The sequence below is a fragment of the Macaca fascicularis genome, chromosome 6 (assembly GCF_037993035.2).
Source record: "Macaca fascicularis isolate 582-1 chromosome 6, T2T-MFA8v1.1".
Lineage (NCBI taxonomy): Eukaryota > Metazoa > Chordata > Mammalia > Primates > Cercopithecidae > Macaca > Macaca fascicularis.
In genome coordinates this window covers 43,346,691-43,363,875 of record NC_088380.1, presented here as the reverse complement: position 1 = coordinate 43,363,875, position 17,185 = coordinate 43,346,691, and the positions used below count along the sequence as shown (strand labels likewise).

Genomic DNA, 17,185 nt, shown 5'->3' with positions numbered 1-17,185 from the left:
TAAAGACACATGCATGTGTATGTTCATTGCAGCACTATTCACAATAGCAAAGATATGGAGTCATCCAAAATGCTCATCAATGGTAGACTGGATGAATAAAATGTAGTACATATACACCATGGAATACAATGCAGCCATGAAAAAAAACAAGATGATGTCTTTTTCAGGAACATAGACAGAGCTGGAGGCCATTATCCTTAGCAAACTAATGCAGGAACAGAAAAGCAAATCCCATATGTTCTCACTTATAAGCTGGAGCTGAATAATGAGAACACATGGACACAAAGAGGGGAATAACAGACACTGGAGCCTGTTGAAGGTGGATGGTGGAAGAAGGGAGAGGATTGGGAAAAATAACTAATGGGCAGGAAGCGTCATATCTGGATGATAAAGTAATGTGTACAACAAACCCCCATGACAAAAGTTGATCTGTTTAACAAAGCTGTACGTGCACCCTGAAGTTAAAATGAACGTTAAAAAAGATTGCTTTCAAAAAATCGTTAAATTTTCACATAAATACTGGAATCCTCAAAATCAGACAGTCATTTCAAACAACACGAATTTCAGATGATCCCTTTTATTTAGAGGTCATGCATCTCTTTGTTTTTATGTAATGTTACATCCTTATATCAGTCTACTTTTAAAAATTCTACTTAAAACGTATTTATATTTTTAAAATACATATATTGCCAGCTTGGAGAGACGTGGGGTACTTGACGTTGTCTTCACATGTTCATTATCAATTCTCTATAAATGCTGCTGCCCCCGCTGCCATCAAAGTTCTTATGCTTCCTCTTGGCGGAAGCTGTCAATTCTTCAGTCTTAACGTGTAATTTATGTATGACCCATTTCAGTGCTTCTTGGCCTTTATTAGCATTTGAAGATATCGTTCTTGCCATCAGTTCTTCAAGGTAACTGCTGAGGCTCCCTCTCTTCAGTGATTATGGCTTCTTGAGTCAAAATAGTTTTTTTTTTTGGGGTCCTGATGATGTGGTTTGGGTATAAATCTCTCATCTACTGAAATTGTATTTGTAAGTGAAATATTAGTAGATTTAAGTTCCATTGTTTTCTTTACAGGATTAACTACAGAATATTCTAGTACATATGTTTTGGGTTTTGCTGCACCAGTAAGAGGTTTGCAGTTCCCACTCTGTGCGGAGAAGTCTGTAGCTGTGCAGCTCTCCGGAGGGATCTATGCGCCTGTTCAACACGTCATCCCACACCATGCTCGGGTTCACAGGGCTTGGGTATTTATGCATTGCAGCTGTTGCAACAGTTTCCCACGGGTGCTGAAAAACGTGCTCTCAAGTCCAGATCTTGATGCTGCAGACAGTCCTAAAGATGTCTGGGCAGCGCAGGGGAAAATGAGGCAAAGAGGTTACATATGCCCCATGCCATAAAGAGCACCCCAGCCAGCCTCGCAGTATGCGGGTGCCATCGGCCTCACTCGAGGGACATCCCAAATCCCTCCTTCACCCCTTAAGACAACGTAACCTTTAAACCTTTTAAAGTGGGGATCCCCAACTCCCCAGGCAGAGAACCGGTGGCGGTCGGTGGCCTGCTAGGAACCCTGAGGCACAGCAGGACGTGACTGGCAGGCAAGCGAGTACTACCGCCCGAGCTCAGCTGGTCTGAAGTGACAGATTCTCATGAGCACCCACCCTATTGTGAACTGCGCATGCGAGGAATCTACTTTGCGCGCTTCTCCTGAGAATCTGACGCCTGATGATCTGAGGTAGGGCAGCGTCATCGCCAAATCATCCCTGTCTCCCCAACCCCCATCCATGGAAAAATTGCCTTCCACAAAACCAGTCTCTTGTGTCACAAAGGTTGGGGACCCCTGATGTAAAGAACACTGTTAATGTCTATTTCCTGCCTTCATCTGGAGGGCCACAGTCAGTTTTGAAGCAACTCCAGCAAGTGATCCACCCAGTTGTCCCCTCCCACTCTGTTAGTATCTAGAGCTCCTCAAAGACCCTCTGGAATTTAGACTAAAGCAAGACTGCGCCACTGCACAGAAGCCTGAGCGACCCAACTAGCGAGACACTATGTAAAAAAAAAAAAAAAAAAAAAAAAAAAAAAAAAAAAGGGCTCTGAGCTGGGTCCTTGCCCCCTTTCTGTCTGCTTCAGGCCCATCTATACCAATCTTGATTTACCAGCTTGAAATACATTTCACAGGTGGAGAATAGGGAAAGGCTTTATTCAACACATGTACAGTTTCAATGGAAGAACTATCACAATTGTGAGTACATCAGGAACGGTGAGTTCCTTAGCACATTGCATATTATTCATTCCATGAAGAGAGTTTCTCTAAATGAAAAATGTTTAGGACGTTCAGGAGGGGAAGAACAAATTAAGGAATGATCTCCACAGCAGAGACCTCAAGGCTCTTGTGCGTGCAGGGCACAGTTCCAGCGTAAAAGTCCGCAGGGACAGTATGAGGGTCCCCACTGGGGTGCCTCGAGCTCCTTCCAGGGCAGTGTTCGTTGAAGCAGGTCGTACCGCAGGCTTGCTGAAAGGCTGGGGTTCCTCTCCTTTCCGGGTTCCTTCCTGATGGAATCGTGGATTTTCAGCAGCTTCCGGGGGCGGCCTGGACTGCAGAGGTCGCCATGGGCTTGTGTCCTTCCACCTGCGCAGGCGCTGGCATCTCCAGGCTTCATCAGACCGCTTTGGACCTCGCCGTAGGTAGCATTTGCGTCTTCTTGAGGTGACTGAAGCCCGTCTTTGGTTTCAGCCATTGATTCCTCGACATGGGAGTCTCGAGGCCGTTTTTGGCCCCTCTCATCTCCGGGAAGGGCTCCGTGCCCGGTGGAGGCGCAGTGCAGCAGCCAGCCCGCAGCAGAGCTCCGGTAGAGCTGATGGCATTGGCAGGAATGGCGACTCAGCACAGGGAAGTTATCCAGTGCCCAGGCCCAAGCTTGCTCTCGGTTCAGGTCCCGTGGCATGTGGGGCTCTGGACCTGCCTGCCTCCATGAGAGCTCTTCCAAGGTTGATGGATGGAACTCCATAGCCTCAACCTTCCAAGGCTTGACCTGGCCTAGCTGGTCTAGGAATAGAGCAAATGACTCAGTCCATCACTGACTGTGGGTTTTTATAGCATTCTGTCTTGTACAGGAAGTTGGACATAATACAATCATGTGGGGATTAACACTTATTTGCCCTGCTTATTGCTTCAGACAGTGAAAGGATTATGGTGAAAATGTTATCAATTCGGAAGGCCCTATTGAAAGCCCTTGGGTTTTTATTGGATCAGGCGGTAATAGGGTGGGGCAGGGGGTGAGAGAATGGATCCAGTTATTGGCAGTTTTTTTAAAATTTCAGTAAGAAATTGGCATTTTTCAATATTTTGCAATTAGGTGAGATGTTAGGTGTACACTTCTTATAGATATGCTTTATCAAATTAAGGGAACTCTCTTTTTCAATTTGCTATGATGATTTTTATATTAATAATAAAACTGAGTTGAATTTTCAAAAAGTTTTTTTTGTATCTTCAGAGATTATCATGTATTTTTTCTACTGCTAATGTGGACAATAACAGATTGATTTTCAAATAACAGACCCAAGTCGAGTTCCTGATAAGCTCCATTAGATTATGATGCATTTTTTAAAGTATATTACTTGATTCAGAATGCTAACATATTATGATTTTGCCCTGTAATTTTGAGAAATATTCCCTGATGAAAAAACTGAGGAGGGGCACTAGAGTGATGAATGAAATGTGCATATAAATACTTAAATTTGCTAATATTTAAAAAGGCCTTTCTGTGTATGTTGTTGTCCCACTCAGCCAAAGACTTTTCAAATACAGGAAACGTGTTTCATTTGCAGCATGTCAGCAGTCAAGATTGGCCTCAGTCAGTTCTATTTTTGAAAATACTCTGAAACAAATTTTAGTACAGAGTAAATTTTTGAGTATTCCAACAGCAGGGGAAAAGCACTGAGGTATATGAGGTGAGCAGAGAGACATATTTTATTTATTTGGCTTTCCCCTCAAAATATTGCTGAAATAAACACTCGTGTGAGATTGCTTTATTAACGAGTGGTCCTTACAAAGTGGGAGTGAGAAGAAAGAGGAGAGGGGCAGGGACGAGTATATTCAATGCTATGCTTCCTAGTTGCACAATCTTGTATCAAGCATGACCAGAGGTGACTTTACTATCAAACCAATAAAGTTTAACTTTAAGGCAAACTTCCAAAGAGTTTGTAAAACATTTGTCCTAAAACATTTTTGTAATTCTCTCATAAAGAAAATCCCCTACTTCCTGTATGAACACTGATTCCACAAATTTGAACCCACTCTGAACACCACTGATTTGTCTATCTTACGAACCATCTTCTGAGAGGCCATATGAATAACTGCTTCTCAGCACAGTCCACTTAGGAGGAATAAAAGGATGGAATATATCCACTGTTGAAGAGATAACACAATTCTCACAACAGAAGACCCCAGTGTACCAAATAGAAGAGAGAGGGAATACTAGTATTGAGTTGGCATTAACATGCATATAAGGTAGCCTGAGAACCACAAAGTTAGGCCTCATCTCATACATTTTCAGCAGAGCAGGGGGAAGCAGGATTAATTCCTTTCTTTCTTCAAATAGAGAACACCTTACAATAGTATCTTGCTATCTGCTGAGAGACCCTCAGCTCATTCTAGGGGTACTTTTAAGAAATGTCTACATAGTATTTGTCCCATGCCTTGGATAAATTGCTACGTTGTACAAACTTGAGATTCAGCTTTACCTTTAGAAGGACTAATCTAAATTCCAACAGCTCAGCTATGGATTAAGACTCACCATATTAGATGTGATGTTACTGTTGCATTTTTACATGGTGTGTAGGAAAAGAAACAAAACACTCTCAAATAGTATAAGCATAAAAAGATTTATTATGGGATAAAAGTCACTTAAAATCTGGTAGAAAAGTGTAGACACAGATTTTAGGCTGAATGTCAGGGAATGATTTTCTGAACCACATTACAAACTGGTTCTCTAAAAGACGTTGCTGTCAGACATTAGTAAACACTGTAATTAAACAATTCAATCAAAGCTAAATCAAAACTTCCATCTTTATCTAATTATGTATCAAGTTTGCCTGGAAGCCAGTAGGCCATCTTGTGCAGAAGACTACAAGATTCTTTTAGTCTAGATACCTCCCACTTAGGTCAGTGATAGCTATTATTTGCTTTCTCTGTGCCCATGGCTGTAATAATTTTTTTTTTTTTTTTGAGACGGAGTCTTGCCCCGTCACCCAGGCTGGAGTGCAATAACGTGATCTTGGCTCACTGCAATCTCTGCCTTCTGGTTTCAACTGATTCTCCTGCCTCAGCCTCCTGAGTAACTGGGATCACAGGTGCCTGCCACCACACCTGGCTAATTTTTTGTATTTTTGGTAGCGACTGGGTTTCACCATGTTGGCCAGGCTGATCTCAAACTCCAGACCTTGTGATCTGCCCGCCTCAGCCTCCCAAAGTGCTGGGATTACAGGTGTGAGCCACCACGCCCAGCCAACTTTTTTTTTTTTTTTTTCCCTTAAATTTTAGAGACTGGGTCTCACTCTGTAGCTCAGGCTAGAATTCAGTGGTACCATAATAGCTCACTTCAGCCTCCAACTCCTGGGCTCAAGCAATCCTTTTGCCTCAGCCTCCTGAGTGGCTGGCACTACAGGCGGACACCACGACATCCAGCTAATTAAAAATATTTTTTATATGTATAGAGATGGGGTTTCACCATGTTTCTTGGGCTGGTTTTGGGATTCTAGCCTCAAGTGATCCTCCTGCCTCAGTCTCCCATAGTGCTGGGATAACTGGTGTGAACCACTATACCCAGCCCATAATAAAATTGTTCTAGTCTTAGAATCTTTGTACTTTATATTCTCTCATGAGGGTAACTCCACCTTTAGATTTTTTCCTTCTTTTTGAGACAGGATCTTGCTCTGTTGCCCAGGCTGGAGTGCAGTGGTGTGATCTTGGCTCACTGCAACCTCCACTTCCCATATTCAAACAATTCTCCCACCTCAGCCTATTGAGTAGCTGGCATTATAGTTGCAGGCCACCATGCCCAGCTAATTTATTTGTACTTTTAGTAGAGATGAGTTTCCATCATGTTTGCCAGGCTGGTCTCAAACTCCTGGCCTCAAGTGATCTGCCCATCTTGGCCTCCCAAAATGCTAGGATTACAGGTGTGAGCACTGCACCTGGCCCAGATTTTTTTTTTCTTTGCTTTGTTCATTGCATTATTCATATCAAAGTGGAGGTATCTCTGATAATTCTGTTTTTACTACACTAGCTAATATGGCATCCTTTTAGTTACTTTTCCATCTAACTTGCATTAGGTTTCTTGATAGTATTTATCACATAAACACTGTCTTATTTATTTGTTGTCATGCTTACTGCTTTGTTTTTTTTCAGCCCCTGATTGTGTCAAACACTTTATGGGCAAGTCCATTTCTGCTTGTTGATCACTTATCTCTGGAACTTTGATCACTTTGTAGCACAATATAGACACTTAGTATTTGTTAATGAAGGGACAATGTATTAAAAGACTGGGTGTGGTGGCTCATGCCTATAATCCCAGCAGTTTGAGAGGCTGAGGGGGCAGGATTGCTTGACCCAGGAGTTTGAAACCAGCCTGGGTAACATAGGGAGACTCCATCTCTACAAAAATTTTAAAAATTAGCTGGGTGTGTGGTGTGCGCCTGTAGTCTCAGCTACTTGGGAGACTGAGGTGGGAGGATTGTTTGAGCCTAGGAGACTGAGGCCGAAGTGAGCAGTGATGCCACTGCATTGCAGACTGGGTGATAGAGCGAGACCCAGTCTCATAAAAAAACAGCAAAAGAAAAAGAAAAAGTAGTCCTCAGAGCTCTATAACTGATTATAAACCACCCTAAAAAAGGATCAAAGTAAAACAATGATTGTGGATGACAAAAGTATTAGAACAACCATGGTTAAAGACACATTTGACAAGGAAATTTGGTTACATCTATGGTACATAACAATTTAATATAATAATCATAATTAGTTCTCATAACATATTCTAAGACATATCAGAATCACAGGAATCTCATACAATTTTGGGACACATACTAATAACACATTTATATAAATAAAAGTCAAATAAGGTTACACATAATTTCATATTTGATAATGATAATTTTATTATACCAAGTAAGCCAAATATGTCTCCTTGGATTTCAGGGGATGTAATGTCAGAAAAATTAGTGAGACCAAAACCCTAAATTTAGATTTAGATTTTGGAAAGTTTGTGAAACATGAAAGCTTGAAAACACAATATCACAAAATAGCATCACAGGTCATTGTAAAATAAGCCATTCATTTAGTCAAAGTGGTAGCTCAAATATTTTAAAAACAAAAAGGCAAAAACTTTTACTCTTTGAGACTTACTTTCCCAAACAATAAAACCTAATAAAGACAGGATGAAGTCAATTACATTTTACAGACAAATATATTAAATTTTTATCATCTTGACCATAAGATATAATTTTTGTAAACCTTCTCATAATCTTTCATAATTTTTAAGTAAGGAATGTGTTGATGCTCCAAGAAAACATTGTTAATCTGACCCACATGCTTGTCTTGAATCAGTGTTCCTTTGATATTAATGTTTAATTTATAGACTGGGCACGGTGGCTCATGCCTGTAAACTCAGCACTTTGGAAGGCCTAGACAGGAGGATATCTTGAGCTGAGGCGTTCAAGACCAGCTTGGGCAACATGGTGAAATCTTGTCTCTATAAAAATACAAAAATTAGCCAGGCAGGGTGGTGCACCCCCATAGACCCTGCTGCTTGGGAGGCTGAGGTGCCCGTCTTGCGGGGCAGAGGTTGCAGGTAGCCAGGATAATGCCACTGTACTCCAGCCTGGATGACATAGCTGGACTGTCTCAAAACAACAACAAACGCAACTGTTTATTTATAGAGAAAAACTCTGAACTAATTTTATCTCTTAAAATGGATCCTTACAAGCTCACACACCCACTTCTTCTGCAATAGTCTCTGGGAATACAGGGGTTGAATAGTTTTAATTTCTGGACCCATGTCTCATGACTGCAGCTTATTCTGATTTTCTTCTTCTCCTAGGTCTGAAGATGAGGCTTCAACTGCTGTCAATGTTTAAGATTTAGCCAGAGTTGGTGACTTTTTTAGATCCAGGAGTCAAAGCCCTTTAACTTAGTAGCACAAGGATTTTAAAAGAAATACAGAAAGTTACATGGATATAATAACTTTAATTTTTACAAATCTTCCCAAAGAAGAAGTGTGGTGTGGAGGTTGGGGAGAAGAGGGTGAGGGAGGAAGCAGGTCACAATTGAACTCTTGACTGTTCTAGGATAGCTGGCATGAGTATGGGGGCCATACAAGAAATAGAAGGTGAGAGGACAGGGCCCAGAATATACTGAGCGCAGGCCTTGCAGCGTCTGGGTCCTCCAGGCCTCTTCTGCAGAACCCCAGGCCTCTGGCACACGGGGAAGAAAGGGCTGCGCTATCGTTTGTGTCCAGGAAAACCAGGAACTCTTGGACTCAGGAGCCACCAGCTTTTGCAATTTCATATTCTTCTGGTCCTGGGTGTTCCACATAGCTTAGGAACCTGGCTGGTGACATTAACCCTAGAAGCAAATTGAATATGAAAATGGAATTAATGACATTAATATCGAATTCTATCATCTCGTGTGAAAGCTATACAGAGTCAAATAGTTTGGCTCAGGGCATGAAAAGAAAAATTAGTACTGGGCTTATGAAGAGAAAGCTGTACTGGGGGACCCTGGTTTATAGAAAGTTTATCATTTCCCCAAATCACATTGCTAGTCCTGAGCAGAGACTGGAATTCTGTTCTGCCAGGAGAAAAATGCTTAGGGGCGACTATCTATTAATGAACATTTGGGATGTTAGTGAAGAGCATGCAAGAGCGGGTGCCCAGTTCTCTCTCTCTGTAAAATACACTTAAAATTTACCATCTTAACCATTAAGCATACAGTTCATAATGCTTTGCAACCATTGTCATCATCCATCTCCACAACTCTTTGTATCTTCTAAAAGTGAAACTCTGTATTCTTTAAAGAATAACTCCCCACTTTCCTCTCCCTCATCCCTGGAAATCACCATTCTACATTATGTCTATGATATTCACCACCCCAAGTACACCATGTAGGTGGAATCATACAGTATTTTCTTTTTGTGACTGGGCTTATTTCATAATGTCCCTTAGGTTCACCTGTGATGTAGCACGTTAGCATTTCCTTCTTTTTAAAGGCTGACTGTTTATATGTACCACGTCTTGCTTATCCTTTCATATGTGAATGGACACTTGAGTTGCTTCCTCATCTTTGCTATTATGCATAATGCTGCTATGAACTTGGGTGTACACATACCTTCCTGAGACTATGCTTTTAATTCTTTTGAGTATATGTCCAAAAGTGAAATTGCTGGGTCATATAGTAATTCTATTTTTAATTTGTTGAGGAACTTTCTGTTTTCTACATTGGCTGTACCAATTTACATGCCTACAACAGTGCATGCATAGGGGTTCCAAACTCCTTATATCCTTGCCAAATCTTGTTATCTTTTTTTTTTTAATGGTAGCCATCCTAGTGGATGTGCAGTGGTACCTGTATCTCATTGTAGTTTTGATTTGCATTTCCCTAAGAATTAGTGATGCTGAACATTTTTTTTCTATGTGCTTATTGGCCATTTGTATGTTTTCTTTGGAGAAATGTCTGTTTAAGTCCTCTGCCCATTTTTGAAATGGGTTGTTTTTTGATCATGAGTTTTAGAAAGTGTTAATTTATTCTGGATGTCAATACTTCATCAGACATATGTTTAAAAATATTTTTCCCCATTGTGGAATTGTATTCAAACTCTATCAGGGGTTATTGGCAAGCAGTCTATTATCAGTGCATTCAGGGCTATTCATTCTCTATCTATTCCCTCATCACACCCCACTGATCAGTTACTATTTCAGAAACCAGAAAGTTAAAGGCAAGGGAAAAAGTACACAAGGGAATTTCTGGCAATTTTTCATGTTTAATGATTTTTCTCTTTCCCCCCCACTTTCTTTTTTCTTTTTTTTTTTTTTCTAACATTAGGGTCTTAGGCCTGCCAAAAGAACATTTCCCTCTCTCTCTCTCATTCTCTCTCTCTCTCTCTTTTTTTTTTTTTGATGGAGTCTTGCTCTGTCAGCAGGCTGGAGTGCAGTGGCACCATCTCAGCTCACTGCAACCTCCACCTCCCTGGTTCAAGTGATTCTCCTGCCTTAGCCTCCGGAGTAGCTGGGATTACAGGTGCACGCCACTAGGCCAAGCTAATTTTTGCATTTCAAGATGGTCTCGATCTCTTCACCTCGTGATCCACCCACCTTGGCCTCCCAAAGTGCTGGAATTATAGGCATGAGCCACCGTGCCTGGCCGAACATTTCTCTCTTAAATGTATTTTTCTGACACCCTTCTTCCTGTCTGTTGTCCTATCTCCCAGACCTTAGAATGAGATCTTAGGTAAGGAGGTCTTACTAATTAACTACACCGTTATTGCCTATTTTTTTTTTCTTTTGAAAACTAGGTCAGACAAAATTCGAGCTATTTAGAGAGAAGTACCACAGTTTCTCTCACCCCTACTTCACAAGTTGGTAACAACTATGAGCCCACAAGTTGGTGACAACTATGAGAACAACGATCAAACCAGAAAATCAATGTATTTAAATAAAAACACATCAGTGCCTACAGCATGCAACAAAATAATTAGTCCCTCAGGTAGTCCCTGTTTCATAAGCAAACACGAACTGGAGGTATCAGAATTGAGGATGAAATCCTGTGACTAAACATGTGAACACTAGCAATGCTCTTACAATCTACTATGAAATGACGGATGATTATTTTCTGGATATGATGTAGCCTCAGAACAGCGAGAGAGGCACAGAGAATGTTGGTGACAGGAAAAGATGGAAAGGGTGAGGTGGATATCTTAGTTAATAAAGAGGTGAGGTGAAAGGGGTTTAGAAAGTAGCTTCCGGAGAAGGAATTCTGAGCTTTCACGCACCATGGAACTAATACTAGGTAAAACATAGCCCCCAGAATTTCTGGAAAGGAATAATTAGAATAAAATCCTACTTAATATTTATTATTTTACATGGTGCTAGACTATGCTTAAGGAAGGATACCCATTAACCTCACTGATATAATGAGTACTGCAATTATATCTGGTTTTACTAATAATGGAAATGAAACACAAGGATTAAACTAACTTCTGAAAGTCAAAGAGATGAGAAATTTGAACCACAGCAGGATCATGCCAGAATCCTAACATTTAAACCACTAGCCTACAACACAGGCCAGGTGTTTGATTTACCATGTCTGATTTCACCTTTGTCCCAGAACTCAATCCCACTCCCATTCCAAGACTAGGATCCCCAGACCACAGAGGTATCTGCGACTTCCTTGGACTTCCAGGACACACTGGATAGGAGGCTTAACCTTGTGTGTGGTTTTTTTTGGAGTCGGGGTGGGGGCATTGGGAAAGGGAGGAGGGTTTCAGTAAACACGGGTGGTGATGACAGAACAATCTGAAGATGCTAGGAGAGACCCTAAGCACATTCTAATAGAAAATGTCTTAGGCCTGCCAAAAGAACATTTTTCTCCTACATATATTTTTCTGACATCTTTCTTCCTGTCTGTTGTCCTATCTCCCAACCTTAGAATGAGATCTTAGGGAAGGAGGTCTTGCTAATTAACTGCCCTTTTATTGCTCATCTTTTTGCTTTTGAAAAGTAGGTCAGACAGGGCCGGGGGCCTTGGCTAACGCCTGTAATCCCAGCACTTTGGAAGGCTGAGGTGGGTGGCTCACCTGAGGTCAGGAGTTCGAGACCAGCCTGACCAACATGGATAAATCCCGTGTCTACTAAAAATACAAAATTAGCCAGGCATGGTGGTGCATGCCTGTAATCCCAGCTACTCGGGAGGCTGAGGCAGGAGGATCTCTTGAACTGGGGAGGTGGAGGTTGCAGTGAGCTGAGTTTGCGCCACTGCACTCCAGCCTGGGCAACAAAGAAACACCATTAAAAAAAAGAAAAAAAGAAAGAAAGAAAGAGAGAAAGAAAAAGAAAACCAGGTCAGATAAAATTTGAGCTCTTTAGAGAGAAACACCACAGTTTCCCTCACCCCTAGTACACAAATTGTGACAACTATGAGCCCACCCTGATTAAAGGAAAAGGTATAATTTGACAAACCTGGAGAAACATAGATAGCACTGGTTACTGCATAGAATCAGTAAATATGCTGACTCTAACTTGAAGCACTGTTTTGCACTATAAGTAGAACTAACTCTCTAGAGGTTCAGTTTCTCCAGAGGATGATATGGTACTCTCAGCAATGATAACTTTACTTCTAGGAACGTATGCTGCAGTGCAGTCCTTATGCATTAGTGGTTATGGATTATACGATACAATATAGTCGATAAACTGGATGCTGCTTTTAAAAGAAGACAGTATTTTCCAATAAAGAGGGGGAAATGTCCAAAAACAGTAATAACTGACAAGTTATTTCTCCCTTTATACAATTTCTTTGAAGGAAAGTAATATTCATGTTTGCATTTGCATAAAAACAAAAATATACTCCAAAATACATAAATAGTAGTAACTTATCATTTGGGAGGTTGGGAAAAGGAAGGTATAAGTTCTGATTTCACTTTATGCCTTACTGTCTCATTTCATTTTTAAAGTAATATGTATTATTTTGGTAGTAAAAATGTTTAGGAATAATTTAAAAGTAATAAAAGAATTTTAATGCTAGTCACTTTAAAAAATTACACTAGGTATTGTTGATGGAAAAAATACTAGATGATAGCTACTCTACGAAGAGTTTTATTTATACTATCCCATTTGGTTAGGTGCCATTATTTTGTCCATACCATAGGTAAGGACGTGTAGTTTACATAATTTAAGTAATTAGTCAGCATGAAGGGAGGCTCAGCAAGTCTTTATCTGGGTAATCTGGTTTCCCACTGGGAAACCCCACACCTCTGTGTTATCACCACCTAGCACTGTGCACTCTTTCTCTCTATACTTATTCCATTTCTATCAAACACCATCTAGGTATTAATAAGACTAATTTGTTTGCAAAATAAATTTTGTCTCTTTAAACTTGGCCTAATTATTTACACAAGTGCAGCAGGAATACTGATTTACCACATAGGCTCTCTTTAAGTTGGCTTACCTGGACATTTTCATAAGGAATCTCAAATTAGACTTTTAAAAGTGTCCAGATGCTAGGAAACCAAACCAGGATCTTGCTATCATACTTTGCCTGCAATACCTAGAAATTTGATGAATTCTCCTTTTCTTAAGGTCCTCCAGATATCCTGATGTTCCTGGTCCTGTCAGGAAGTGACATTTCTTACTCACCTGAGAGGAAAGGAACCCTTTAAGCCCGGACAGTTTTTCATGTCTGAGTGTGCTGTTTCTGTTCCTAAAAACCATAAAAGAAATAAAACAGTGATATTACATTCAACAGGGTAACTCTAAATCCTTGTTCTACCAGTGGAAATATAATATCTCTAGGGATTAAGCCTGATCTCCAGAATTTTCCCAAGACTATAGGAAAATAACATCCAGATATTTTAAAAAAGCACCTGCAAGATGAGCTGACGGTGTCTCAGTATACAGGAAACTGTCACAAGGTGTGCCTTTTTTCTTTTGAAGCAGCAAAAGAAGTTCTCATAATTCCCAAGGCTTTGTGCAAAACATAAGAGATATGGCCCAGCTTTGTAGCTGTTGTCATGCTACCTTACATGCATGTAAATCTGTTAAGGCTAACTCAATATTAGTGTTCTCTCTCTATTGGGTACTCAGGGGCCTTTTTGTTGTCAGGATTGTTTTATTTCTTCCACAGTGGATATATTATTCTCCTTTCTTTCCTTCTAAATGGATTATTCTTAGAAGCAGTCATAGATAGGGCTTCCCAGAAGTTGGTTCCATGTGATCAAGCAAACAGTTGTGTTCAGGGTGGGTTCAGTTCCTAGAACTAATGTTCATACAAGTAGTAGGGGATTCTCATTTTAAAAAAGATGGTTGGGTGCAGTGGCTCACGCCTGTAATCCCAGCACTTTGGGAGTCCAAGGCAGGTGGATCACTTGAGGTCAGGAGTTCAAAACCAGCCTGACCAACATGGCAAAACTCTGTCTCTACTAAAAATACAAAAATTAGCCGGGCGTGGTGGTGGGCACCTGTAATCCCAGCTACTGGGAGGCCGAGGGACAAGAATCACTCGAATCTGGGAGATGGAGGTTTCAGTGAGTCAGAATCACGCCACTGCACTCCAGCCTGGGCAACAGAGTGAGACTCCAACTCAAAAAAAAAAAAAAGAATAAAAAATTCTAGTACAAAATTACAGACCTGTTCGAAGGACTCCTAAAAGCTAAACTTTCTTACCTGCATGGTAAATTTGCCTGTGGCCTTGCATGATATCCCATATGGGCCAGTGAGGTATCAGAGCATTGAATTGCCCCTTATTCCTTTCTGTTCCACTTCCTCTCCTAACTTCCACTTTCTCAAAAAAAAAAATTTTTTTTTAAATTAAAAAGTCTCATATAAGTTTTCACTTTAGCTAATGCTGCCTGGGGAAGCCAGACCAAAAAAATATGCTGCTCTGCTTACCTTATATGCTTTGACTTTTTCCTCTGCCGTTTGAATCCCCAATAATTCAATCTGTATTGAAAAGATAATGAGGATGCCTACAAACGTGGAATAATTCAGATTAATATTGACCTTTGAATAGCCTGAATGAGACCTCTTGCCAGATATTTAAAAGTCCGCCTGAGTGGGGCAGAAAAATACATTAAAAGGCCTTTTTAAGTATCAAGCAGGTATGAATATTTATAAGCCCATTTTGTTTATTACTCTTGTCAGTTTCCCATTTTTGGTCAGCCAATGTCTCTCATGATCACAGATGTTAAAAATTATTAGTGTATTAGCATACTGAATCCAGCAATATATATATTTTAAAAGCACATCATGATATAGTAGGATTTACTCCAGGAACTCACATTTGAAAATCAGTCAATATTATTCACCGCATTAACTGTAAAAATAAATAAAACTGCATGATAGTATCAGTAGATGTAGAAAACCTTTTTAAAAGTTAACCTCTCTTCATTATTAAAACAAAAAATATCTTAACAAATAGAAAATAGAAAAAGTGGATTCCCTTATTTATTTAATAGTATATCTATAAGAGATATACACTTAATATTCCACTTTGAAAGAAATAAAAATGTCTTACCCCAAAATATATTTCTTTGACATATTTTAAGATGGCTGTCAGAGGCAGCAAAAGAAGTAGCCTTGCAATGCCATTGTGTGTGGGAAAAATTTGCATCTGTAGAAAATCTGCCTTGATATATACAGGCCTTCTCTTTTCCAGATGTAGGAAGGATTAATGAGAGCCTGACACATTTAAAGGTCTTAAGGAAACAATTCTCTGAGGGATGCTATCTGTGAGATTTCATGTACATAACAAGACTACCATTGCTAGCAGACCTCATCTTCTCTCCCTCCTATAACCAGTTCTGCCATGATCCACTTCTTTCTGTAACCTCAAGCTGGTATATAAGCTCCTGCACCTCACTGGGGGGTTGGGCAATCATACATTTTGTATGTGTTTTCCCCTGTTAATCTTCTGTTTTTGTGAGTTGATTTTACAACAAACTTTCAGAGTGCTAAGAGAAAGATTTCCCTTGGCCCCTAGAAATTTGATGTTGTAATCAGGAACCCAAAGTTTGGCTCTTTTGGAAGTCCACAGTTAAGGAAAACCAGGAGCTGATCAGCCAGCCTAAGGATAAGAATTTCTTACCAGTCAGATTCCAGGCCCCTCTCTGTGGAATGTGGTCAAGTAGACAGTAAATATCACTCTTTGTTCATTTTTCCTGTCCAAAATCTTGACTGATGGGAGAAAAGGATTTGTGTGACCAGTGCTGGTGTATTGACTCTGGTGTACTTTCTGGTACTTTGTGGTATGAATCATATTGTTTCATCCATTTCCTCCTAGAGTAGTCTTTTCTTTGTCTTTCTCTTTCTGTGTTGTTCTGTCATAAAGAGGTGTACAGGTTGAGGTTTTTCTCTTACCTCGTTTTGTTTTGTTTTGTTTGAAATGGAGTATCGCTCTGTTGCCCAGCCTGGTGTGCAGTGGTACGATCTTGGCTCACTGTAACATCTACCTCCTGGGTTTAAGCAACTCTCCCACCTCAGCCTCTCAAGTAGCTGAGATTACAGCTGCGTGCCACCATGCCTGGCTCATTTTTGTATTTTTAGTGGAAACGGGGTTTCACCATGTTGGCCAGGCTGGTCTCGAACTCCTGACCTCAAGTGATCTGCCCACCTTGGCCTCTCAATGTGCTGGGATTACAGGCGTGAGTGTTTTGTCTTGTTTTTTAAGAGACAGCGTCTTACTCTGTCACCCAGGCTGGAATGCAGTGGTGCAATCATAGTTCACTGTAACTTCAAACTCCTGGGCTCAAGTCATCCTCGTGCCTTAGCCTCCCCAGTAGCTAAGACTACAGGCACATGCCACCATGCCCAGCTAATCTTTTACAAATATTTCTGTAGAGATGGGTCTCTCTACCTGCCCAGGCTGCTCATGAACTCCTGGCCTCTCAAAGCACTAAGATTACAGGTGTAAGCCACCATGCTCGGCCTGAAATAATCAATATGCCAGAGGTATATTGATATATTGGCATATTGGGGTGGTGTATTCTGGTCTCTTACAGTCGTATTTTGAGGGAGTATGTCCAGAATAATCAACTCAGAATTTAGGTTGGTATCTTGAACTGGAGTATTAGGGAGAAGAGACACAGTAAAATCTCTCACACACACACACCCCTATATTAGAAGACGGGCCTTAAATTCACACTAAAAGTAGATTTCACACTGAATGGTAAAATTACATTTATCTATTCAGCCACAGGCAGAGCTATACAAACTCAAACTTCCCTAAGTGAGGCTGTGCATCTATAAAATGGAACTGAGAAGCAAGCCCAGTACAAAGCATGCGCTTACCGCAGTTTTCAGTTGAGAATGAAATCAGATAAAGCACAAAATACAGTTGGCACAGTGTCTCACAAATAATGATTTTTGTGCCATGAACCACTCAATATGTGAGGAGAAGTAAAAGATGAGGCAAGAAGCTGAAAGT

General features: G+C 40.5%; 1 long non-coding RNA gene and 1 pseudogene across 2 annotated transcripts in view; both read right to left on the bottom strand.

Moving 5' to 3' along the window:
- Window positions 1–739: 739 nt before the first annotated feature.
- LOC102125751 (PRELI domain containing protein 3B pseudogene) lies at window positions 740–1,750 on the bottom strand (annotated as a pseudogene).
- A 6,475-nt stretch (window positions 1,751–8,225) lies between these two features.
- Window positions 8,226–17,185, bottom strand: part of LOC102125750 (uncharacterized) — a 33,119-nt gene continuing 24,159 nt past the window's right edge. Inside the window, exons 1-3 of one of the 2 annotated variants that reach the window (XR_006698697.3) lie at window positions 14,653–14,790; window positions 13,402–13,465; window positions 8,226–8,620 (exon numbers count right to left, since the gene is read on the bottom strand). This is a non-coding gene — a long non-coding RNA (uncharacterized lncRNA). Of the gene's footprint in view, window positions 8,621–13,401; window positions 13,466–14,652; window positions 14,791–17,185 lie in introns of those variants that run through there. The other variant, XR_012413625.1, reaches the window with a different exon arrangement.